At 39.6% G+C, this 26,829-nt stretch overlaps 1 protein-coding gene and 1 pseudogene across 3 annotated transcripts in view; both read left to right on the top strand.

Annotated features, from left to right (window-relative positions):
* RORA (RAR related orphan receptor A) overlaps positions 1-26,829 on the top strand; it is a 1,262,587-nt gene that overhangs the window by 48,254 nt on the left and 1,187,504 nt on the right. The gene's annotated exons all lie outside the window — the stretch shown is intronic.
* LOC123801409 (signal peptidase complex subunit 2 pseudogene) lies at positions 2,759-4,558 on the top strand (annotated as a pseudogene).

Genomic DNA, 26,829 nt, shown 5'->3' with positions numbered 1-26,829 from the left:
TCTGCCCATTTTATGATTTGTTTATTTGTTTCTTGTGTATTGAGTTTGAGAAGTTCTTTGTAGATCTTGGATACCAGTCTTTTCTCTGTAGCATCATTTGCAAATATATTCTCCCATTCCGTGGGTTGCCTCTTAGTTTTTCGACTGTTTCCTTGGCTGTGCAGAAGCTTTTTATCTTGATGAAGTCCCACATGTTCATTTTATCTTTTGTTTCTCTTGCCTTTGGAGATGTGTCATGAAAAAGATTGCTGTGGACGATGTCCTAGAGGTTGCGCCTATGTTCTCTTCTAGGATTTTGATGGATTTCTCTCTCACATCGAGGTCTTTCATCCATTTGGAGTTTATTTTTGTGTATGGTGTGAGAGAGTGGTGAAGTTTCATTCTTTTGCATGTAGCTGTCCAATTTTCCCAGCACCATTTATTGAAGAGACTGTCTTTTTTCCACCGGATGTTTTTTCCTGCTTTATCAAAGATTAGTTGCCCAAAGAGCTGAGGGTCCATTTCTGGGTTCTCTATTCTGTTCCATTGGTCTGTGTGTCTGTTTTTGTGCCAGTACCATGCTGTCTTTGTGATCACAGCTTTGTAGTACAGCTCGAAATCCGGCATTGTGATGCCCCCAGCTTTGTTTTTCCTTTTCAACAGTTCCTTGGAGATTCAGGGCCTTTTCCGGTTCCATACAAATTTAAGGACTATTTGTTCCAGTTCTTTGAAAAATGTCCTCGGTATTTTGATCGGGATAGCAATGAAAGTGTACATTGCTCTGGGTGGCATGGACATTTTAACTATGTTAATTCTTCCGATCCATGAGCATGGAATATTTTTCCATCTTTTTGTGTCTTCCTCAATGTCTTTCAAGAGTGATTTCTAGTTTCTAGAATATAGGTCCTTTACGTCTCTGGTTAAGTTAATTCCAAGGTAACGTATGGTGTTTGGTGCGATTGTAAATGGGATGGATGCCCTAATTTCTCTTTCTTCAGTCTCATTATTCGTGTATAGAAATGCAACTGATTTCTGAGCATTGATTTTGTATCCCACCACATTACTGGATTGCTCTATAACTTCTAATAGTTTGGGAGTGGATTCTTTTGGGTTTTCCATATAGAGTATCATGTCATCTGCGAAGAGAGACATTTTGACTTCTTCTTTGCCGATTTGGATACCTTTTATCCCTTTTTGTTGTCTGATTGCTATTGCAAGGACTTCTAGTACTATGTTGAATAATAGTGGTGAGAGTGGGCATCCTTGTCGTGTTCCTGATCTTAAGGGAAAGGCTTCCAACTTTTCCCCATTGAGAATGATATTTGCTGTAGGCTTTTCATAGATGGTTTTTATGAGATTGAGGAATGTACCCTCTATCCCTACACTCTGAAGGGTTTTAATCAGGAAAGGATGCTGTATTTTGTCAAATGCTTTTTCTGCATCTATTGAGAGAATCATATGATTTTTGAATTTTTCTTTCTGGATGAAATCTAAGACACCGATCGATGTGCGAATGTTGAACCACCCTTGTATCCCAGGGGTGAATCCCACTTGGTCATGATGGATAATCCTTTTAATGTACTGTTGGATTCTATTAGCCAGGATCTTGTTGAGGATTTTGGCGTCCATGTTCATTAGGGAAATCGGTCTGTAATTCTCCTTTTTGATGGGGTCTTTGCCTGGTTTGGGGATCAAGGTAATATTGGCCTCATAGAATGAGTTTGGTAGCTTTCCTTCTGTTTCTATTTTTTGAAATAGCTTTAAGAGAATAGGTATTATTTCTTCTTTGAATGTTTGGTAGAATTCCCCAGGAAAACTGTCCGGGCCTGGAGTTTTGTTTTTCGGAAGGTTGTTTATCACTGACTCAATCTCTTCATAATTAATTGGCCTGTTTAAAAAATCATTTTCTTCCTGTTTCAGTCTTGGTAGTTTATAGGTTTCCAGGAAGGCCTCCATCTCTTCCAGATTGCTTAATTTATTGGCATAAAGCTGTTGATAAAAGTTTCTAATATCCTTCCTATTTCATTGGTGTTGGTTGTGACCTCTCCCTTTTCATTCATAATTTTATTAATATGGGTCCTTTCTCTATTCTTTTGGATAAGTCTTTCCAGTGGTTTGTCAATTTTATTTATTGTTTCAAAGAACCAGCTTCTAGTTCTGTTGATCTGCTCTACTGTGCTCCTGGTTTGTAATTCATTGATCTGTTGTAATTTTGATCAACTGCTTCCTCGTGCGTGGATTAGGCCTGTTCTTCTGTTGTTGTTCCAGCTTCTTGAGGTGAGAATATAAAAACTGCATTTTAGGTTTTTCTATTCTTTTTTTTTTTTTTTTTTTAGGATTTTATTTATTTATTTGACAGAGATAGAGACAGCCAGTGAGAGAGGGAACACAAGCAGGGGGAGTTGGAGAGGAAGAAGCAGGCTCATAGCGGAGGAGACTGATGTGGGGCTCGATCCCATAATGCCGGGATCACGCCCTGAGCCAAAGGCAGACGCTTAACCGCTGTGCAACCCAGTTGCCCCTAGATTTTTCTGTTCTTTTGAGTGAGGCTTGCCACCACCATTTTGTCTCAGGTATACAGTTCTGAGGTTTGACAAACATATACAGTCCTGTAACTTCCTCCACTATCAAGATATACAATATTCCCATCACCCTATAAAGTTCTCTCATGTTTCTTTGAAGTCCCCCTTCCTTTTATCCCAGATCTGGCAACTGCTGATCTGATCCTTTAGTTTTTTTCTGCCTTTGCAGAATTCCACATAAATTGAATCATATAGTATGTAGTCTTTTGTGTGGCCTTTTCCCATTTAACATAATGCTTTTGAGATTTATCCATCTTGCTGTTTGTATCAGTAGTTTGTTCCTTATATCATGAGTAGTATGCCATTGTATGTAATAAGTTGTTTATCCAGTCACTGGCTGAGGACATTTGGGTTGTTTCCAGTTTGTGGCTATTAGATATAATAAAGCTGCTATGAGCATTTGAGTACAAGTCTTTATGTATATGTTTGTTTTCATCTGTCATGAGTAAATACTGAGGATTTCTCAGTTGTATGGGAAGTATTTATTTAGCTCTTAAGAAACTGCCAAACTTCTCTACCATGCCTATACCTTTTTAATCCTATATGATTCAATTTATGGTGGTGGCATCTACGTAGGGCGGGGGGACTGGTGGTGGCAGAGGCAGCAGTGCTGGCAGTGGTCCCAGCTGCAGGACTGGCAGTGGCCACAGAGACTTGTGGGACAAGTGGAAGATTGATGATAAGCCTGTAAAAATTGACAAATGGGATGGATCGGCTGTGAAGAATTCTTTGGGTGATTCTGCCAAAAAGATCCTTCTGGAAAAGTACAAGTATGTGGAGAATTTTGGTCTGATTGATGGTCACTTTACCATCTGCACCATCTTCTGTTTCTTTGCCATAGTGGCTTTGATTTGGGATTATATGCACCCTTTTCCAGAATCTAAGCCTGTTTTGGCCTTGTGTGTCATATCCTATTTTGAGAATGCAGAGATCCTGACCATTTATACTCATGTAAGGATAAGGCCCACAGGAAAGATCCTATAGGAATGGATCCTGATTATATTTGGCAATTGTCCTCCAGTTTCAAAAGGTTCAATGACAAATACATTCTGAAGTTGACTTTCGTGAGTGGAAGAACAAAGCAGCATCGAGAGTCTGAGTACAACAAGTCCATGGCTAAGTTTTTTGACCACAGTGCAACACTGGTCATGGATGCATACAAGCCTGAAATATCCAGGCTCCATGACATTCCTGCCACAGAAAGAAAAATAAAGGGATGCTTTGGTCGCTCAGTCGGTTAAGTGTCTGCCTTCGGCTCAGGTCATGATACCAGGGTCCTGGGATCAAAGCCCCACATCGGGCTCCCTGCTCAGTGGGGAATCTGCTTCTCCCTCTGCCTGCTGCTCCCCTTGATTTTGCTTTCTCTCTTGCTCTGTCTCAAATAAATAAATAAAATCTTTAAAAAAAAGAAAGAAAAATAGAACAGCCAATTCTAAAAGCAGCCATCTTTCTGCTGGATGATGCTGAATTTCAAGGTGAGGGAGATGGAAGCAGAGAACCTAAAGTGGATAAAGTAAGATATGTTAAAAATGGCCCTGTCTTGTCCTGAACTTTTAGTCTATTCTGGATAGGATCTTCTGGTTCAGATATGAGAAGTTATAGCTCTGATATCTAACTTTAGCCTCCTTGGTCTGCTGATTGCATTGTTTTGCTTTGCTTTTCTAGAAAAGCATTTTTGCTAGCAACAATACAGGCTTCCTCCTTCATACCTAGCAGTGCTTTATATCCTATAGCTTTGTGCTATGCGCTTTAAAGACTCAGTTTTTTAAAATTGTTAACCTGTTGCTGACTTTCTTGTGTTAATTCCTGTTTCAATAGCTATTTCCCTTAATTTGGGATACAACTTCTTGTGTATGACAGCTTTCCTTCACACACCATTTTTGTGGGTGTCTATATATCTGACTTGGGGAGAATTGGGAAAAACACAGCTTTTTAATTTGCTTAAAACAGACTTTCTGCCTGTTACATTTTGTGCTCTTAACCAATTAAAGAAGCCAGGGCCATTTTTAATTTTATACTGTCTATATTTTCCACTAGTATATCCCTGTTGATATGTTCGTGCCCTTTATTAACAGCCATTTTCTACATTTTTTTTCAATAAAAGGAAAGAAGATGTGAAAAAAAGAGAGAACTACATGCCTGAAATGGATTAATTAAAAAAAAAAATGCTTCCCCTCCCCCCCCCAGATGACTTCTCCTTCAGTGTTCTCTACCTCAGGAACTGGTTCCACCTTCCAGTGAGGTCCCCAGCCCTGATAACCTGTGTGATAATCTATTTTTCTCTTTCACCCCACCAAAACAAGCAGTGGCAAAGTCAAACAAACTGTTCCTCTTTTAAAACTCCTGAATCTCCCTTCAACTCTGCATCATTTTTTTTTTTATTTTATTTTTTTTTTTTTTGTGCACACCATGTTCCCCCCTTGCCTGGATTACTGTGACAGCCCTGACAGGCCTCTCTGACCCTGGCATCGCCCCTTCCACTGCTGCCGATCAACCTATCATAAAGGCACACTTCCTCATGGCATTCTCCTGCTTAGAAATGTTCAGTATTGCCTTTTCATTGCATATAGGATTAACACCACCCTCTATGCATATCTGGCACTTGTTTATCTTTTCATTCTTATTTACCATCCCCCTCTCATATACACCCTGTGCATTTTAACCTCACAGTACCTCCTCAGTTTGTGTGAAGCATCTGTGTTTACCAGCATCAGTTAAGCAAAAGCTTGTATGATATCAGGAGTTCCCTTACTCCACTCCTCAGTTTCCAGACTCTATTCAAGCATGCCATCACTATGGAAGGGCTTCCCTGAAATCTGTCTGGGCAACATACCCTTCTCTGTGTCTCCATGGCACTCCACGCATGCCTTGACATTGAACTTGCTGAATTGTATATTGTAAGGCTGAGCTTATTGAATGCAGGTCTGTAATTTTTCATTCACTTATGCCAAGAACTCAGCAGATTTCCTATTTTATGGTTGAACCAAATTTTGTTGGGCAAGTGTTCAATAGAAACATCCACAAGACAGAATTCCTGGACATAAAGGAAACTTCTTGTAATGGGCTGTTAGGATGATGGAGTGGACCTTACCTGAAGTTTTAGATTCCCTGGTGTTGGTACTCCCCCTGTCACCACACAGGCTCCGAGGACCTCACTCCCTGCCTCTGCTACCCAGCAATGCTGTTCTTCCAAACAGCTCGCTACATCCAGGCCCACACGGATTTTCTCTTACCCAAGTTATTTCAGGCCAGTGGTCCATAAGTCACAGACTGAAACTATTGCAGAGTTCCTCGAGGGAGATTATTAGAGAAATAAACAAGATGTTTTAATAGGAAAGGTAGGAAGGTGGTGAACAATTTGCTTCTACTCCAAATATAGAGTAGTTTTTATCTGCTTGTCTGATCAACCCCAGATGTTAACCTGAAGGGTAGCATATAAAGGGCTCTAATTTTCAACATTTATTGCCTGTGAGCAGCCCCCTTTAATGCTATTAGGGATTATGTGCCCTCATGAAGGAGAGAAGTAAAGCAAAGAATGTGTGTGCATATGTCTTCAGGAAATGCTGAGTAGCCTGCAAGTTAACTTCCCAGCTTTCTCTTCCAGAGTCAACTCACTTCTCCCCTAATAGGCAAAAGGCTCTGACTGCTGAGGAAATGCATGTGTTAAGTAGGTGACTTTGATGCAAGGCAAGAACGGGGCTTCGTCCTGGATAAAGGTCGATTGGGAAGATAAATGCTCCCTCCGTGTCCATACTTCACACCCGTGAATAGAGTGATAGTCAACCTGTTTATTTTCTAGCAAAGGGGACATGGCCATGTGACACGTGAAGAAAGAGCCTGCATTTACCTTCCAGATATTTGACCCTGTCCTTCTGAGAGCTACCGGGCATATTTCAAGTCTAAATCCACAGGAGAGCGTTTCCAGAGCACATGGCCGAGCATTTAGAAACAGATGAGGAAACAACCTGAACAGAGATGCATTAAAGAGATCCAATTCCATGACCCTCATCTGTGTCAAGTACAACACTCGCATCTCATGTCATTTTTTGGTAATGCGACTTGACTGTCATTTTTTCTTTTAATTTTTCTTCTCACCGTACTGCTCAGTAGTTTCTATCAAGTTCCTACCTTAGGAGTTCCTCTAGGAAGCACACAATTAATCTTTTGTAGACCTATTCACCTAGGTTTGAAGGTAGTTTTTTACAACATTGCCTTTCCTCTGAACCCAGAATCACCCTGGGGAGCGTGTTTATTGAGCCAGGGTCCTCGATGAAAGGAATGATGGGTTCAGTACAGCTCAGGAAAACACTTACAGCTTTTTGGTTTCAATTCAGAGGGGGTGATTTTCGGAGATGGAGTTAATGAATGGTCAAAGTATATTTTGTTTATAGAAATCTTGACTCTCTGTGTGTCTGTCTGCATTTGTTTGAGGGGCCATGTGCCCTTGTGAGGTGGGGGATGGGCACTCTCACTCTCAGCCCAAACAACATTGTGTTGTAGGGTCATGGCTTCCTAAGTTGTTGTTGTTGTTAAATAGCAGAAACCTATTGTCAAAATCTCATAAGAAACCTACCTACTTAACAGGTAAATTGGTAGGTATTTTAGTAGCAAAATCAAGTTGAATACTTGATATATAGTTAATCAATGAAAGCAGGGGAGTATATTTGAGGAACAGAGAAAGTTGATTGATGACAATTGCAAACTTAGCAGTTTTAGCAACGACTCCATTTCTTTTTTTTTATATTTAGGTTGTAATGTATCAAGAAAAGCTAGATTTACATAGGTTAGTAATTGCAAGTTCTACATTTTTTTTTTAACAGCTTACCTTATAATCTCAGAATACTCTTCAATTAGAAGAAAAGGCCAGGGAAGCTTCATTCTGAGGGCTCAGTAAAAACGAAGTTACCTGAAACCTCCAACGAACACATTGGTATTTTCCTTTATGTAGAAATTTGGGAGTTAACACATTTGCATGTCAACATGCTTTACAAAAGTCTGACAGATAATTGAGAGTTCTGGTGCTACAGCATATGGAATTAGCACACTCTACCCTGTCTCTGCCACTAAAAGCAGCAAGAAATCCTGGACAGGACACATGAAACATCTATTTGAGGACTCTGAAAAGTAAATGGTAGCAGGCAGATTGGGAAAGGAGACCAGAATTTGAAGTTCTACCACACTGATGATGAGGGAGTCTCTCTCTCTCTTTTTTTTTAAGATTTTATTTTTAAGCAGTCTCTACATCCAACCTGGGGCTTGAACTCATAACCCCGAGACTGAGAATTGCAAGCTTCACGGACTGAACCAGACAGTTTTCCTCTGATGTCACCTGATTCTGACTCAAATGCAGGCCCAAACCTGGAGGCGCACACTAGGTATGGAAACAAAAACTGAAGAGAACTCTTCTCTCTCTCGTCTGAGGAGCAGGGAAAGGGCTCCTTCAGGTCAGAAAAAGTGGGAGACATCTTTTGGATTTCCCCTCTTCTTCCATGTCCTATCTCTAGGCGGCACCATGAAAATAGTGGTGACCAGAAAGGGGCATGAAATTCTAAGGGGAGGGAATCTTTTCTGACCAGAATACTGTAGTCCCAAGAGTATGGAGTGAATCTCCATTGATGATATTTTTTTCTCTCCTGTGCTCTCACTGCTTGGCCCTGCATTCAGACACAATTGTGGGAAGTTCACAGCAGAGCAGGGAAACAAAAATCCCAGCTTTCTAGTTGGAGGACCAAGAAGAGAGGCCACAGAAGCCGGAGAGTATTGGGGAGATTAAGGAGAAACAGAAGGTCAAGAGAATAATCGCAAAAGTTTGTATATGAATTTTTGGGTTTACTTCTGAACTACACATGCATGAATCTAATTCTCAACAGCATACCGTAGGCTTTGAGAACCAAGCTGCAGGCGAGATCATCATCATGCTGCCAGACTGGCTCCTCTGGCACATACATAGCATAGATCTGGAGAGCACAGTGCTTTGAAAAGTGAACTGATACTGAAGTCATAGCCCATGGAAGGCAGATTAGAAAATGAAGGGAGGGAAAACAGAGGGGGAGATTAACCATGAGAGACTATGGACGCCGGGAAACACACTGAGGATTGTAGAGGGGAGGGGGGTTGGGGGAATGGGCTTGCCCAGTGAAGGGTATTAAGGAGGGCATGCATTGCATGGAGCACTGGGTGTTATACACAAATAATGAATCATGGAGCACTACATCAAAAGCTAATGATGTACTGTATGGGGACTAACATATCATAATAAAAGAAAAAAATCCTTAAAAAAAAAAAAAAAGAACTTGCAGCCTGAATCTAACCTAGATGATTGCTTCCTAAAACAAAATCAATATTATTCTTAAGATTTATACAAACCTGGAGTCTTAAAATATTCAAAATGTCCAGGATACAATCCAAATTTACTCAGTATTTGAAGAACCAGGAAAAAATTAACATTCAAGAGGAAAGATAATCAGCAGAGTCCAAACTTAAGAAGGCACAGATGTTGGAATTATCAGTCAGAGACTTTAAAGCAGTTAGTATAACTGCACTTTGAGAAATAAGGTCAAACATTCTTGAAATCAATAAAAAGAATGTTACAGCAAAGAAATAAAAGATACAAAGAAGGACCAAAAGGGAGATGAGTGAAATAGATAAAAAGGATTAAGAGATACAAACTTCCAGTTATAAAATAAACATGTCACAGAGATGAGAAGCACAGCATAGGGAATATAGTTAGTAATATCGTATTAAGGTTGCTCGGTGGCAGTTGATGGCTGCACTTGAGATGTGAACTGAATTATGTATGAGATTGTTGAATCATTATGTTGTACACCTGAAAATAATATAACATTGTATATTATACTTCAATAAAATTTTTTAAATAAAGAAGAACCAAAAGGAAATTAAGAACTGAAAAATACAATATCCAAAATTAAAAAAAAAAAATCACTGGATGAGCTCAGTAGGAGAATGTAGATGACAGAAAAAAGCTAGTGAGCTTGATGATAGATCACTAGAGATTATCCAATCTGAACAACAGAGAAAAAAGATTGAAAAAAAGATAAACACAGCCTCAGGAGCCTATAGGATAAATACAAAAATGAGATTGGAAAATGTGTGGATCAAAGACATTTATATGCATTAAGTCTAAACTGCTTGTACAAGCAGGGGAAAAGCTTTCCTTTACTTGATGAGTTGGTAGGTTATTGCATAAAGACAGGAAAATGTAGTCTATCACTGCATGTTTCCCATCATTTTGGCTTCTGGGAAACTGAGTTAAATTCCAGGCCCAGCTATCACCACAAGTTGGGAACTTTACAGACAGCTTTTTCATTATTTATTTCCAGTGCAAAAGGCAAAGAAATAAATAAAAGAGAGAAAATTAGAAAAGAACAAGCAAAACTGTGGCTATTGGAAGATGACATGATTGTCTTTATAGAAAATGTATGGAATCTAAAACTTATTCCAGAACTGATAAATAAGTTAATTTAGCAAGATTGATGACTACAAGGTTAATATAAAAAATCAATTGTATTTCTAAATATTAGTAATGACTAATCAGAGAATGAAAATTTAAAAAAAATCAGTGTAACTTATAAGAGCATAAGAAACTACAGATACCTAGGAATAACTTTAAGGCAAGAGGTGAAAGACCTCCAAAATAAACACTACAAAAACGTTGCTGAGAACAGAGCAAATTGAAAAAAAAAAAAGTTATGCTACATCCATTTTGGTTTTTATTTTATTTTTATTTTTTATTTTTTTAAAGATTTTATTTATTTGACAGAGATAGAGACAGCCAGCGAGAGAGGGAACACAAGCAGGGGGAGTGGGAGAGGAAGAAGCAGGCTCACAGCAGAAGAGCCTGATGTGGGGCTCGATCCCAGATCGCCGGGATCACGCCCTGAGCCGAAGGCAGACGCCTAACCGCTGTGCCACCCAGGCGCCCCCCATTTTGGTTTTTTTTTTTTTTTTTTTAAGATTTTATTTTATTTTATTTGACAGAGATAGAGACAGCCAGCGAGAGAGGGAACACAAGCAGGGGGAGTGGGAGAGGAAGAAGCAGGCTCATAGTGGAGGAGCCTGATGTGGGGCTCGATCCCATAACGTCAGGATCACGCCCTGAGCCGAAGGCAGACGCCCAACCGCTGTGCCACCCAGGCGCCCCCCCCATTTTGGTTTTTAAATGTTGAACCAACCTTGCATTCCTTGTATGAAACCCTCAGTCATGAAATGTCAGCTTTTTATATAATTCTGGATTAGATTTCTTAAAATTTCATTAAGAATTTTTGCTTTATGTTCATGAGGATATTATTTGTGCTTTTCTTATGAGACTCATGTTTTGATATCAGGCTTATGCTAATCTCATAAAATGGTTTGGGAAATTTTCAATCCTCTAGTTGCCAAAAAAAAGTTGTGTATGATTGGTATTATTTATTCTTTAACCTGAGAAGCTATCTGGACTGGATTTTTTATTGTAAGATTTATAATTATTAAATTAATTTCTTAAATCAAGGGATATTCGTATTATTTGCATCTTTATGTGTCAGTTATGCTAATTTCTATCCTTAGCATTAGCCTATTTCATCTGATTTGTCAACTTTATTGGCAGAAAGTTGTTCATAGTATTCCATTTTGTTTTTTTAATGTGGTATCTCTAGTGATGTCATCTCTTTAATTCCTACTTTATTCTTTTATTTTTGCTCAATCTTAACAGGATGATAAAATTTCAAAGAACTAATATTTGTTTACATTTGTTATATTGTTTGTCTATTTTCTATTTCATTGACTTCTGCCTTACTCTTTCTTCCCCCATCATTTTGCTTATGTTGTTTTAAAATTGCTCTTCTCTGTTTAGCTTCTTAAGGAAGAAGTTTAAATTGTTGGTTTTATACTTTCCCCACTTCAAACAATAAATTTACCTCTAAGCACTGCTTTGTTTATATCCCACAAATTTTCAACTGTTATGTTTTTATTACCACTCGGTTTTATGTATTTTAAAATTTCCTTCATGATTTCTTCTTTGACCTGTTAGTTATTTAGGAGTGTTTGGCTAAGTTTCCAAATATTTTGAGGATTTTCCATATATTTTATTACTGTTTTTGGGTTCAAGGCCATTGTGTTCAGAGACCATACTCTATGATTTCAGTTTTCTTAAATTTACTGAGCCATGTTTTGTAGCTTAGTATACAGTCTCCTTCAGTGAATTCTTAACACAGTGACTTGTAAAGAGGGTGTGTTTTGCTGCTGGGTGGGTGCAGGGTTCTCTAAATATCATTAGGTTAAATTACTTGATGATGTTGCTTAAGTTTCTATTCTTATTGATTTTTCTTTACTTCTTCTATTGATTACTGAGAGGGATATGTCAAAACCTGTCACTACGAATTTGAATTGGTGTATGTTCCCTGTCCATTCTGTCAGTTTTTGCTTCTTGTATATCGAAACTCTGTTATTAGACAAATGTATTTTAGGACTGTTATGTCTTTTCACTGAATTGACCCTTTATCCTTAGACAATGTCCTTTTTAATCTCTGGCCCTTGTTTTGAGGACCATTTTGTTATCTATAAAGCCGCATATGATTAGTTTTTGCATGTGTAATATTTTCCATCTTGAACTTTGAATTTTTATGTGTCTTTATATTTAAAGCATACCTCTTGTAAACAGCATGTAGTTTGATCTTTATTTTTTATCTAGCCTGACATTCTTTAGCATTGAATTAATCTTAATCCACTTTCAGTTAATGAATTATCAACACGATTGACTTTAAGTCTACTGTTTTGCTATTTGTTTTCTATTAATTGGCTGTATTTCAGTATTCCATTTTACTTCCTTTACTGGCTTTTTATTTATATCACTCTTCTATTTTTTTCTTCATGTTTGCTCTAGGGATTACAGTATACATTCTTAACCTATTACAATGTACCATGAATTAATATTATATCACTTCACCTATAATGTAATTAACTTATAATAAGATGCTGCCATTTACCCTATTCCATTCTTTGTGCTATTGTGGTCACATGCTACTTCTATAGTATAAATCTATAATACATTTTTATTCTTTTCAAAGGACACTTATATTTTAAATAAATTAATCTTTTATATTTTACCCACATATTTACATTTCTGTTGGTTTTCATTTCTTCATGTAGACCATGGTTCCATCTGGTATAGTTTTCTTTTAATCTGAAGGACTTCCTTTAACATTTACTATAGCATAGGTCTTCTGGTGATGGATTGTCTCACTCTTATTAACACTTTTATTTTTGAAGGATACTTCTGCTAAATATAGTATTCTAGGTTGATGGGTTGTTTTATTTTAGCATTTTAAAGATATCATTACATCGTCATCTAGTTTGCACTATTTCTATTGGGAAGGCAGTACTTACTTTAATCACTGTTCCCTGTAGACAATATGTGCTTTTCTTTGACTGCTTTTAGGATCGTCTCTTAATCTCTGGTTTTTACCTGTTTGTCTCAGGTGTATGTGGCTGTGGTTTTCTTCGCCTTCTTCCTATTTGGGTTTGTTGAACTTCTTGTATAGGTTGATATTTTTCATCAAATTTAGATAAATTTTAGTCATTATTTCTCCAACTCTCTTTTGGCCCTAATTTTTCTCTCCTTTGCTTTTGGGACTCAAATTATATGTATATTAGCTTAATGTTTTCGCACATGTCACTGAGATTCTGTTCATTTTTTTCAGGCTTGTTTTTCTGTTTCAGTTTTGATGGTGTTCAAGTTGACTTTCTTTTGCAGTGTCAGATTTATTTGTGAGCTCATGTAGTGAATTTTTTCTTTAAGTTGTTAATTTTTTTAGCTCTAGAATTTCCAGTTGTTTTTTAAATCATTTCCATTTATTTACTGAGCTTCCCAATGATGTTTACTCATTATGTCCATCTTTTAAAAAAGTTGTTAAACATAATAGCTATTTTGAAATTTTTACTAATTTTAAAATCTCTGTCATTTCTGGGTCTATTTCTGTTGATTTTTACCCCTAGTTATGGTTTGAATTTTTTATGCATCTATTATTTTAGTTAGATGCATAAAAGAGACCAAACACTCCTAAATAACTAATATTTTTAAATTATGTCCTGGATATTGTTGAGAGATTGCATTTCATTGTCTTTCTTTAAAGAGTTTTGTTTCTACAGGCAGTGAAACAAATTGCCAGATCGGTTTGATACCTTTAAGCTTTATCAATAAGGTTTATTAAAGCAAGTTTAGATGAGCTGTTACTACAACTGGCTAGAGTCCCAGTTGATTGACTGGGAGTATTAATCAAGGTCTCTAAACTGTGGCTATTCAGAATTCCTCTGTTTTGCAGCTCTGTGTGACTTCTGGAATCTCCATGTAGTTCACATATTGCCTGAACATATACAGCTTAGGACATGTTCTGAGCATATACAACTTAATATTCTGCCAAAGGGTTAATGGGATCCCTCTGTGGGTTTGTTTGTTTCCTTCCTTCCTTCCTTCCTTCCTTCCTTCCTTCCTTCCTTCCTCCCTCCCTCCCTCCCTCCCTCCCTCCCTCCCTCCCTCCTTTCTTTCTTTCTTTCTTTCTTTCTTTCTTTCTTTCTTTCTTTCTTTCTTTCTTTCTTTCTTTCTTTCTTTCTTTCTTTCTTTCTTTCTTTCTTTGATTTTATTTATTTATTTGACAGAGAGAGAGAGACAGCCAGTGAGAGAGGGAACACAAGCAGGGGGAGTGGGAGAGGAAGAAGCAGGCTCCCAGAGGAGGAGCCTGATGTGGGGCTCGATCCCAGAATGCCAGGATCATGCCCTGAGCCGAAGGCAGACGCTTAACTGCTGTGCCACCCAGGCGCCCCCCTCTGTGGGTTTCTGCAACTCTTCTGTGCAGCTTCTTCTGTGTTACCTTGTGGTACAAATCAACCTACTTCATCAGTCCCGAATTTCAGTCTATACTTATTCAACGCATCAAGACCTCAGAGATCTGTTTGCAAATCACCTCCCTACTTTGTTGTGCAGAAACTAACTGGGTGGGAATGTGGGTGGTGGTGGTGATCGCCACATAGAGTTTTTGGTCTCTCTGAGATGACAGTCCTGTGCTATTTTCCAGTGACTCAAAATAACTTATTCATGTATTTTGTCTAGTTTGAGAGTTGTTTACAACAGCAGGGATAGTCTGGTACCAAGTATGCCCTCATGATTAGAAGCAGAAGTCTCACTTACTTGTTTTTCACCAAGTTCAACCTATTATTTAAAGTAGCTGGAGGTTAACTAAATCCAACTGCTGTTCCTTCTCACTCTCCTTAAAACAAGTCAAAAACATATGTGTCCAACTAAAATTTCAAGGGCTACGATTATGAAATATATGTAATTAATACTGTTGCACTAATAAATTCTACTCCGAAAACATAAACAGGCATTTAAGCTTGAATTTTGAGTTTGGCATAACAATTTTAAAAACTCTTCAAGAGAGAATTTTAAAAAGGCAAACCAGCAGCTCTGTATAGATTAAATATTGGGAGCTGTGTGTGTGTGTGTGTGTGTGTGTGTTTCCCCTGTTTGGAAGCATTGATTTCTTCTCTGCCTGGGTTTTTATGTGATGCACTGATTGACGTGGCTGCCTTAGGATGGCAAGTCCATTGCATTTCATTTTTTATCATCTCCTAACATCTTGATTCAGGCCTCAGAGTCACTGATTGATTACAGTGCTGTCCTGAACATTGTGATGGGTTGTTTTGTTTTTAAAATTTAACCTCTGTGGCTAGAGTGAAGAAGTGTCTATTAGTTTGTGGACCTACTTTTAAGTGGCTACTTCTGTGATTCCTTATTCAGACTTCCAGGATTTGTGATTTGTGGTTCTTTAGGCAAGTACTAGCAGAAGTTCATCTCTCTTAGAGCACTCTTTCTTCTTAATAGAGACAAAGAGTTTTCAGGAAGCAGAGAACTCCCCTCCTCATTTTCTCCAGGTCACGTGACATGCAGGGGCATTCAAGGTTAACACGTCACAGGACATGCCTCTGAAGAGTTAACCACAGTCTTTGGCTTCCCATCAGTGCACCAAGTGAGTGGAGCAAAAGCTGAGTTGAGCACAGCCTGAGCTCAAAGATTATAAAAAGAAAGCCTGTAGGAATCCGCCCTTGTACTCTCAAGCTCTGCTTTGTCTCTACCAAATGTTTGTCACCTTTGCTCAGTTTTGAGGACTTCTCAGTTTCTCGCTAGCCACTCATCTAGGTCTAGGTATCGCTTAGGCCTAATGTACAGAGTATCTTGTATGATTTCAGCTTTTTTCCTCTGGTAGAAGGAGCTGGGGTACGTGTACAGAATATGTAGATAGTAAATAGGAATCCAGTTATATTTTAGTATCATTGACTTGGCCATACTTGGTCAGGTTTTTGGTTTTTTCTATACTTCTTGAGAATACTAAAGCTACATTTCTTTAAAGAGTAGTTCCCAATTCAGACTTTCTCCTTAGTTAATCTACTTGGATTAAGACATTTTGATATATTTTAATTTTGAGACTCAAAAGGGGCACTTTTTTCCTTTTTCAGTTTTCAGGGCAGTATAGATTTTTCACTAGTGGCACAAAGAAATTGTATTATTCATTTAATGTTGAAAATGCTCTTAGATAATGTTTAGGATCTATTGATGTATTGCTTATTTTATTTGCTCTTAGAGTTCAATGTTTTCTAATTTCATCTATGAGTAATCTACAAATGTGAGCAGCTCAGGCATCCCTCTGTGTTGTGATGCTCTTAACTCGCTGTCATGGGATATACTCTTGGGAACAGCTTTGTATGGAAAACAATGGAATGAGAGGACTAAAGAATTCCTCTGAATTTTTCACACGTAGAAATATATGATCTCTCAGACCCATTTGCCCTTAGGAGGTCTCATAATGACCTAGTAGTACAAGGGAAGTTGAGATTTCCCCGAGTCTTCCTGTATTCATACCTTTTTCCTCCCTTTCCACTGTGAAGGTTTGTTAGGATTCTTGCCTCAGACAAAAGGTTATCTAGTCTTTTAAAAAATTTCCAATTTTTTGGAATTGGTATCAATCTTTAACTTCCCACCTGCAAAGAGAGAGAAAAGGAGACTCTTTAATAATAAAATAATAATTACTAAGTTTAGTACAACAAGTCTGAATTCACAAAGGCCTTTCTAATGAAAACCTTAAAACAACCCTGGGAGGCAAGCAACATTATTATTATCACCATCATACAGAGGAGAAATGGAGGTTTGTAACCATATCATACAAAGATGTTACAGAATGTAAAAATGAGAATAACCTTACAAATGAGTAGAGAGATTTTGAAATTTTGAACATTAAACTTTGCTTTTGATTGAACTAAGAGAATGGAAGGGATCTGTGAGGTTCAGCTCAGTAATCTTATTTTTCCTAGACCCAGGGAGCTAGGGAGCTGCCAACACTTGAAGGACTCTTCAGTGTCACAGCTGGAACAGGGCGCCCTGGATAGAAAAGCAACCTCCAGGGCAGAGCGGACTCTCCACGTTCCCAGCTAGCATTTCTGTCCAGACTGGACATAGGGAGAAGGCTTGGCTCGTTGAGGGCACAGTAAGGGCAGGTATATCTGCCCTAAAGTCACTTCTGCTCTAAGGCATTGGGTCTTTCAAGACCCTCATTAAAATGCAACTCTGTGGTGTAGGAGGGGAATGACACTGAGGCAATAGGCTCCATGATCACACTAGCATGAATTAGGTCGTCTAATTGGTTTGCTGTTACCTTGCAGTATGACTTCTGCAAGGTGACAGCTGCCTGGGCTGGTGCATTTTTATTGGGCAAGAAAGGAAATGAAAGGCTAAGGTGCACAGGATTGAAGAAGGTGAACTTAATTGGGGCACCCTGATGGACAGTCCTGGAGAGTTCAACAGGCATTGGGCAACTGGGTTTGGCAGGTTGGAAGAACACCAGGCTTTACTCAGTTCTGCACAGGGATAATTCTGTTTGGATCTTTCAGTGTGACTCTAGGGAGTGATTGATCATTCATTCATTCATTCATTTAGCAAGCATTCTGGGTTTACTTTTTCTCAAGGAATTTTGCCAAGCCTATTGTGGTCAGAGAAGATTAATTAATTAAGCCAATGTCACATTATTGTGTTCCAAATGTAGACACAGTGCTAGGCACTGAGAGAACACAAAGGTGAAAGTGACGTAGTCCTTGACCACAAAGAGTCTGCAGTCTAGTACACAAATAAATACAATGGTATAAAAGGGAGTCAGATGTAGATACTCAAGAAAATAAACAGAATGTATTATAAAATCCAGAGATGGGGAATTTTTGTGCAGCTGTGTGTAAGGAGGAAGTTAAAGAAGGGTCCATAGAGGAGGTATCGTTTGAACTGTCCCTTGAGGAGTGATAAGAATGTCACTCACAAACTCATATCTTCAGGTCACATGTCTCCCTTGAGTCCACACTCCTATGTCCAACCGCCTGGTCAACATCCTCATGCAGATATCAAATAGGCATCTCATATGTGACATGTTTATAATTAGACTTCTGATTTTACCACCCCAAAGTGGCTTGTGCCCCAGTCTTATTCATCTCAGTGACATGAACTCCATTCTTGCAATTGGTCAGGGTTTTTCTCTTCTCCTTAGTCTACCCCTTTCAATTTTTGCCCAAACCACAGTTTGTACATTTGGTAGATTATTGCTTTGTGAGACTTAGACTTTTTGATATGTTAATGAGATTGATAAATAGCTAATAAGGACTCAGTAGTATTTAAAGAACATGTTTTACACTGTTAAGACAATCCATCCAGAGTCTTTCTTATCTGAACCCAGGACTTTAAACATACCTATATTTTATAGGGGTTAATACATTCATGAAACTTGTGTCACCCTTTACAGTTTTACTAAGTGTGATCTCACTGTGCATTTTCATTTGATTTCATAGCAAGAACATTGACACAGATGTTTTTATTTTTCTTATTCCATAGACAAGTAAGCTGAAGGAGAATGAGTAGCTCACCTGTAATATTACAGCTAGTCCAAAGAAGAGCCTGGACTTATAGCCTGGCCCTAAAGACTCATGGGCAGCTCGGCACCTACAGGGCAGTCAGTACTTCAGTCTGAGTGGGGGAGCAGTGGTATATTACTCTGGAGAGAAAGTTTGGGACTCACTTGTAGAGAGCCTTGAATGTCACTCAACAGTTAGGACTCAATCTTCTAAAACTGTGATTTCCTGAATAGGACCCATTCCTTCCAGGCGTATGCTAGGCAGTCCAACTAGGCACAGCAAAATATTAAAACTTCTATTCAGATTTGTAAACCTCTTCTTTCTAACTGCTATTTTTATTAATGTTTTATAATATGGTAATGTATTTCCAGAGGAACACATGAATAGACACACACATATATTTCTATCTCAAAATTGTTTTTATTGATAGAGTGAAGTGGCACGTTTTGAACAGGACACTATCATAATGACAGTAGTTCTTAGGGAGCCATAACTGTGGGTACCATAGCTGGGGACACAAAGAGAGCCCCATGCACCAGGGTTTCTGAGCACACCAACCAGTCTCGTCTGCACGGGAAGCATAAGTGAAATGAAACAAGTGAAAGCACCCTAAAAATAGAAAATAAACAAGAAAGCATACCAAAAGATGCTAACAGGATTTGTCTTTAAAACTGCCGAACAGCTGATGCTAGATTCTTGGAAATCGAGGACTCTGTTAGAGGCTAAGAGGAGAAGCTTAAAAAATAAGATGAGGAACTTGGAAGCGAGGCTGAGGAAACCCTTTTCAGATCTGACTGAGCAGATTTTGAATTGTTTATTTACTTGGCATTCCTACTGTCTGTTTTAGAATCATTAGAGCCTTATGTGGAAAAATAAAAACACTTTAGAAAGTAGAGCTGTGCTTTGAAACACCCAAATGAGTTTTTAAGGCATCTTTACCTTTTTATACAGGATAGCATTTATCATTCTGTGGTCCAGTGCTGATAAAACATTAGCAGAAAGGCGCATGGTGTAGGAAATAGCTGTGTGAAGAAATTGCCTACCCAAGCATTAATAAGTAGGAGGTTCCATTTGTTCTCATCCCCCTCGAGCTTCAACATTTTTTTATGCCCAGAAGCGAAGGCGACATTTTTGTTTTTCAGAACTGAGCTGAACCTGTGTTTCAGGAGCTCTGGCTTGAAAAGCTTTTATTCTACAAGGAACAAAGTGGCAAACTTTCTAATTTAGTTAAAATTCCTGTAACTTAAGAACCAGCTAAAAAGGATCTTGGTGCAGAACAGTGTGTTTGCCAGAGTGAGGACTCCACTGGCGTGACAACTATTTTTAGGGAGAGTGCTGGCAGGCAGCGTTCTAATGAAAGGCACAACAGAAGCACCCTAAATGCCTTCCCTCTTTGTCCAACCTAGACTGGAAAGAAGGGCGGTTTTACAATCATATTTTCTTTATTTCAAAGATTTTGCGTGTCTGTGCATATCTCGTATGGTTCGAACGCTGCAAAGTTCCGTGGAGGGGAATAATGCCATTTGCAAATCCATGGCTTAAGGTGGTTGTTGGTTGGTTAGAAATGATCAGTTCTTGGCTCAAGGAAGGTTGTATGGACAGACATCAAATCTTAACTAGGAGTGTAACTGAAGAAAATAATGAGTAAACCTGAGGCCCTGTGAATAAGTGAAATTCAGACTTGTCTTGGAGGCAATAATGTGCTTGTTGTTATGAATGCCTCTGTCTAAGGCAAGAGATTTTTTTTTGTTAGAACAAAGGATTCTACATAAACAACAGAAATAAACAAGACATTCCTCACTGGCTGCTCCGGCTTTGAGTTTCCTGTGGTTGGGCTTCTTGCAAGGAGAATTCTGTCTGGAAGAGGAGAGGGCAGCAGGAGCCCTGAGCTGGGTGAAGGTCAGGAGACCTGGGTCTGCTCTGTCTATGTCAAGAACTCACTCTTGGGTGTGACGTTGAGCAAAAGCTTCTGCTCTCAGACCTCAGTTTCTTTTCCTCTGAGGGTGCTTTTTGAGGCTCTCTCCAGCTCTAAGGGTGTGGCTCTGAACCTATAGTTTTCCACATTTCTCCTTTTTTCACTAGACAATATGAGAGTAACTTCTTTCATCCAGAGACAGAGTCCTGCATGGTTCTGGCCCTGTGCCTTCCCAGTGGGGCAGGCAGATCAGTGACAAGCACCATCTTCCACTGAGTCACACTCACCTTTGATTGTAGGCTGCACCCTTCTGTTACATACCACTGAGAAAAAGAACACACAATTCCACCTATTAACTTTGGCTGTCAATTATGGGATGCATCCTGATTTAAAAAAAAAATTTTTTTTTAAGGTAATAATGTGCATCTGAAGATAAAATGAACTTATGGGACTTCATCAAGATAAAAAGCTTCTGCACAGCCAAGGAAACAGTCAAAAAAACTAAGAGGCAGCCCACGGAATGGGAGAATATTTTTGCAAATGACACTACAGATAAAGGACTGGTATCCAAGATCTACAAAGAACTTCTCAAACTCAATACATGAGAAACAAATAAACAAATCAAAACATGGGCAGAAGATATGAACAGACACTTTTCCAATGAAGACATACAAATGGCTAACAGACACATGAAAAAATGTTCAAAATCATTAGCCATCAGGGAAATTCAAATCAAAACCACACTGAGATACCACCTTACGCCAGTTAGAATGGCAAAAATAGACAAGGCAAGAAACAACAATTGCTGGAGAGGATGTGGAGAAAGGGGATCCCTCATACATTGTTGGTGGGAATGCAAGTTGGTACAGCCACTCTGGAAAAAAGTGTGAAGGTCCCTTAAAAAGTTAAAAATTGAGCTACCCTATGACCCAGCCATTGCACTACTGGGTATTTACCCCAAAGATACAGACGTAGTGAAGAGAAGGGCCATATGCACCCCAATGTTCATAGCAGCATTGTCCACAATAGCTAAATCGTGGAAGGAACAGAGATGCCCTTCAACAGATGACTGGATTAAGAAGTTGTGGTCCATATATGCAATGGAATATTATTCAGCTATCAGAAAGAACGAATTCTCAACATTTGCTGCAACATGGACAGCACTGGAGAAGATAATGCTAAGTGAAATAAGTCAAGCAGAGAAAGACAATTATCATATGGTTTCTCTCATCTATGGAACATAAGAACTAGGAAGATCGGTAGGGGAAGAAAGGGATATTCAAGAAAGGGGGGTAATCAGAAGGGGGAATGAAACATGAGAGACTATGGACTCTGGGAAAAAAACTGAGGGCCTCAGAGGGGAGGAGGGTGGGGGAATGGGATAGACTGGTGATGGGTTGTAAGGAGGGCACGTATTGCATGGTGCACTGAGTGTTATACGCAACTAATGAATCATCGAACTTTGTATTGGAAACCGGGGATGTACTGTATGGTGACTAACATAATATAATAAAAAATCATTAAAAAAAAATAATGTGCATCTGAGGATGATGCAATGTAGCAATTGAATGTGGAGTAGTAATTGTTAGAACTCGGGAAGCACCAGAAGGAGGGGCAGTTATCCTGCCTGGGAAAGGTGTGGTCGGAAGTCTTTCAGAAGGCTTCTGGGTCAGCTGAGAGGCAGTATGGTATTGGAACTCAGACTGCTTGAGTTTCTTTCCCAGCCCTGCCACTTACTGGCTGCAGGACCTAAGGCAAGTTTCTTCATCTCTTTGTAACTCAGTTTTCTCATCTGTAAAGTGGGATATAAGAATAGTAATTGCCTCATAGGATTGTTGTAAGGATTAAATTAATGAGTATAAGTAAAATACGTGGGACAGAGCCAGGCACTTAGTAAGCACTCCCTGAATGTTACTATTGATGTGATTATGTGATTAATGCCTGGACCCTTCCCCCTCCAGAATGTGAGCTCTAGGAAACAGGGAACAGGCTCCTTTTGCCCCCAGTTGTAGTACCCATCTGTGTCTGCCTTATAGTAAGTGTCCAATAAATGAATTTGCTATTTGCTATCCCCTTTTGGCCAGTATTCCCCTTTATCCATGATAGTATGGCCCATTCACTGGCTTCCCAACACTCTTCCATGAAATGAGCATGATGAAATTAGTTTTGGTACAGTTAGCAAATGTCTCACAGAACTATACTCTTAGGTCCTTGCAAATGATGGGTGTCTTTGTCTTATCGGTCTGTAGACTCTGGCCTACTAATAAGGACAACAGTAGATGCTAGAAATAAATGGATAAAAAGATCCGCCGTTCCCACAGCTCAACTTTTTCAAGGCTTTACTGATCGGGAGGCAGATGATGTCCTTGAGCGACTCCACAACCCAGATAAGGCTGGCTAAGACAAAGGGACTGTCCCAGCTTTGACAAATGGGACTGACCTTCTAGTCCTGGTAAAACATTCTGGTTTCAACAAAGTCTGTGTCAGGTGGGAGATGATATATGGCTGGAAGTATGTAAATCCACAGGCAGGTGTTAACTGGCTGCCTTGTTATGCAATTAACCCACAATTTACAAGCACATCCAAGAAAGAAGGGAAGTTGTATTTGCCATCTCTTCTGGTTTTTTAGTTAAGTGGCTGTATTAAGAAACACTTCTGAAAAAGAAAGATTCATTAGTCGTAGATTCTAAGAGTCTCTATCTGAATTAAGATTCTGTAATTCAGCTTCAAATAACACTTGTCTAAATACAAGATGAGTCAATTAGCAGAATTGGAGGGATATCAAGCTTTCTTTGTATGTTTTCACTGGTGCTACCCCCAGCAGTCAAGGAAGGTAACTGAAGAAATGTATTTATCAGGCCGGAAGTGAAGTGGCAACTGAGAAATGAGAATTTCATAGTTAATTTGAGTCACAGGAAGAAAAGACATCGTATATTATTTGGTTCTCTGTCCTCACTTTCAGATAGAAACTTGCTTTCCCATCCATTATCTTTTTGTCTGATCCAACATGTCAGCTTGGTTCTCTTTCTCTGAAACTAATCCAAATCCCTGTATTTTTCCAAACTTGCAATTCAATGTCACTATATTGCAGACACTTGAAATTTTGAATTACTAATTGAAATTTTGATTCAATTTGTCGAAACGAGAGCCTGAGAGGACATGATAAATACCTTCGAATAGTTGAAGGTCTGTCATAGAAAAGATGAAAATGTTCTGTCAGGGTGCAGAACAAGGGGCAGATGCTGCAGAGGGAGTTTTTAATTCATTGTAAGGATGGATTGTTTATCAATCAAAGATGAGCAAAAATGGGAAATCCCAGAAGATGGGGCTTTCCCATCCCAGGGTAATCCCTGGATTTTCCAGTCATTAGTGCTGTTGCCAGTCCCCGGCTTTCCTCTCCTTCCAGTCACTTGGAAAACTGACATTCTTGGCCCCCTCGTGATTGAGCAGGGCCCTGTTGTCCAAAACTGACCTCCGTGCTCCTGAGCCAAAATATAATGTGAAGACAGAGTTTGGGATAAAAAGGAATAATAACTTTATTGCTTTGCTGGGCAAAGGAGGCTGCAGCAAAACTAAGGCTTTCCAACCTGCAAGCCTGCACCGAGGAAGGGGCTGGGGGGTGGGGGTTGGGGTGGTTTATAGGGAAACAGAGGATTGGGCTGGTTTCGATAGGAATTGTGTACCTGCTGTCTGCCTCATTGGTCATGCCTCCAGGGTGGTACTGAGTTCCTGAAACAAAAGGCTGACAAAGGAGGAGGGGAGGTTTGCATAAAAGAGGATAAAGGTTGCTTAGTTTAAAATTGAGCTTTGCTGAAGCATTAGTACAGCCATTTTGATTTTTGTTCAGCTTTATGCTTTTAAGCAATTTCAGTATAACTAGTTCCTACTGTTTGCTCTAGCCCATACTATTAAATTGCCCAGTGTGAAATCCCAAGAGTACTCTTCCTGGCCAATGTAATCTAGAAAGGGTGGGCCTAGACCGAGAGTCCTTCGACCTATTCCCAGAGGGATGACCATGAGCAGAGACTCCCTGTCATCCTGCACTGAACGTACAGCGAAAAGGAGAAATACATGTTATTTTAAGCTACCATAGCATAACCTAACTCATCCTGAATATGGATTTTGTTCAGTTGTCCTTGGGCAGCAATAGGCTCAGGAAGGTAGATCCCTCCCCCAGCCTCAGGCTTCGATTGTCATTGGTCACAGCCAATTGTGGCAATCCCATTTCCCTTTTCCAGAGGAAAAAATCCCCAACGGCTGGCCATATGACCGCGTTCTGACTGATGAGAACCAAGGGAGGTCTTGGATTGGAGAGGCTTTGAAAAAGATTTTCCTTCCTGATAAAAGGAGGGAAAAGAGCAAGGAGAGGAATTATTTCAATTCCTGCTTTTGATTGCTTCATGTGAGATCGTGACTCTTGAAGGGGAAAGGGAAGCCATAGTGTGTTTCACACAGAGAGGGGGTGCACCTGTGGAATGCCCTATTCCAGGGGGCTACACAGGTTGTGCTTCACGAAGTGGAATTCCCACTTTTCACATCTGCATCGAGCTGAATGATACTCCCGCTCGTATGTCTTGCAGGCTCCTCCACCTTACGTTCAAAACCTCCTTCTCCTCTTGGATCCCTGTCTCAGCTAAAGGAACCATAGTCCTCCCTGTTGTCCAAAGCAGAAACCTGGGAATGACCCCGCTTCTGCCTCTGCCTCATCAAGTCCCTTACATTTCCCAAGTCCATCTATTCCTGTCTGTTGCCACTGCTTCTGCAGAAGCTCAGCCAGTCAGCACCACTGCAGAGGGGTGTTTACCTGACTAGTTTGCCTAAAACCTAGCTCCCCTTCAGCACAGGTCCAAATCACAGCCAGAGGTATCTTACTAAACAAAGTGATCACGTCAGCCCTTGCTTAAACAACTTCAGTGACTTTCTAATGTCCCCTGGAAAAAGCCCCAAATCCTTGGCTCAGTTTATAAGATCTTTCATGGTCCAGCTCTGGCTATATCTCTCAATTTAGGCCATTCCCCCTGTCACCTTTGCTCTGTTCTCAACTACGTTCTCTACAGGTCACAGAATGCTGCATGCTCTCTTCCTTCCCTGCCCCTTGCACATGCTGGCCTATTTTCTTAAAACTATTCCTTCTGCTTCTCTTCCCCCTCCCTTGCCCAGCTAGCTTCTCATCTTCTTGAAGGACTTCATCCTTCCTTCTCATAGAAGTTATGTTTTTCTAGAAGCCTTGCTCACGTCTTCAGTGCTGGCTAAGCTGCCCTTCTCTCACGAATGGCACCCTCCGGGAGGAGCAGTACTAAGAATCATCAGCATACGCAGGATCCTTTGGAGTGAGGATGTCCCTGGTTTCTGCTACAGATTCACAAAAATGGTTCATATTGGTGACAGATCCATGAAGACCCACAGATCTGAGTGAAGAGTTAATAAATGAGGAGAAGCAAAACTGGACTTTATTGGAGGAGAAATTTATTAAGTAGTGAGTGTGGACCATAAAGCCAAAAAGGACACTTTACCCAAGTCAAGGTTTCCCAAAATCACACCTTGGAATTTCACGTGAACATCAACCTGTCACCAGAACTTAGAATCCCCATGAGATAGTACAGGCTTGTTTCTTAAGTCTTTTCTAAGACTTAAGGTGGCCCCAGGGATTTAGAACCCATGTCTTCCTGCTGGATTCAAGCAGCTGATACCCAAATGATGAGTTAGAGTCTTCTAAGAATTATAAGGACAGTAGAGAAACCTGTCTCTTGGCTCTCCATTGCCTTAATGGGGCCATGGTGGCCTTCACAGTCGAGTTTTCAATCTCCTCTATGTCCAGACCTTTGCCCTCCTCACTTCCATAGGCCAGTCCTACAAGGCTACTGTATGGTTACATTACTTTATCTTTGTTTTCATTTTACGGAATAAAACTTCCCTTGAGTGACCCTGCCCTACTCCCTGTCCCTTTATTCCTGCTCTTTGTGCATTCAAACCTAGCCTTGTTATTTCTTTTCATTAATGATGAGTCATCCTTCACGGGGGCATGAAGATGAAGCAGAACACCACAGTGGGTTTGCATAGATGGGGTACGTGCTCCACAAATGCTTTTTCCATGTACAGTCAAGCAAGTCAGACTTGTGAACACCACTGAATTAAGAATTAAACTTAATAGTCTTTGAGTCTTTCTGTCCCCAGGAGAATTTCTTTACAAATATGTATCTAATCATTGTTTTTCCCTTATTTTCTGATTTTTAAAAGAGACCTAGTATTTTGGCATGTAACTCACGCAGCTCATATTATTTTCTGTTGTCCTTAAGAATAGCATGAAATCTATCATACTGCATGAAGACTTTATAACAAGGGAAGGAATTTTATAACAAGTGAGGAAATGTTTACTGACCAGTCATTAACAGTGACATGATATGGGCTGAGAGGAGC

The sequence above is a fragment of the Ursus americanus genome, chromosome 36 (assembly GCF_024610735.1).
Source record: "Ursus americanus isolate L20-20 chromosome 36, mUrsAme1.1.p, whole genome shotgun sequence".
NCBI lineage: Eukaryota > Metazoa > Chordata > Mammalia > Carnivora > Ursidae > Ursus > Ursus americanus.
The sequence above is the reverse complement of the archived record's forward strand: the minus strand, read 5'-3'. Positions and strand labels throughout refer to the sequence as shown.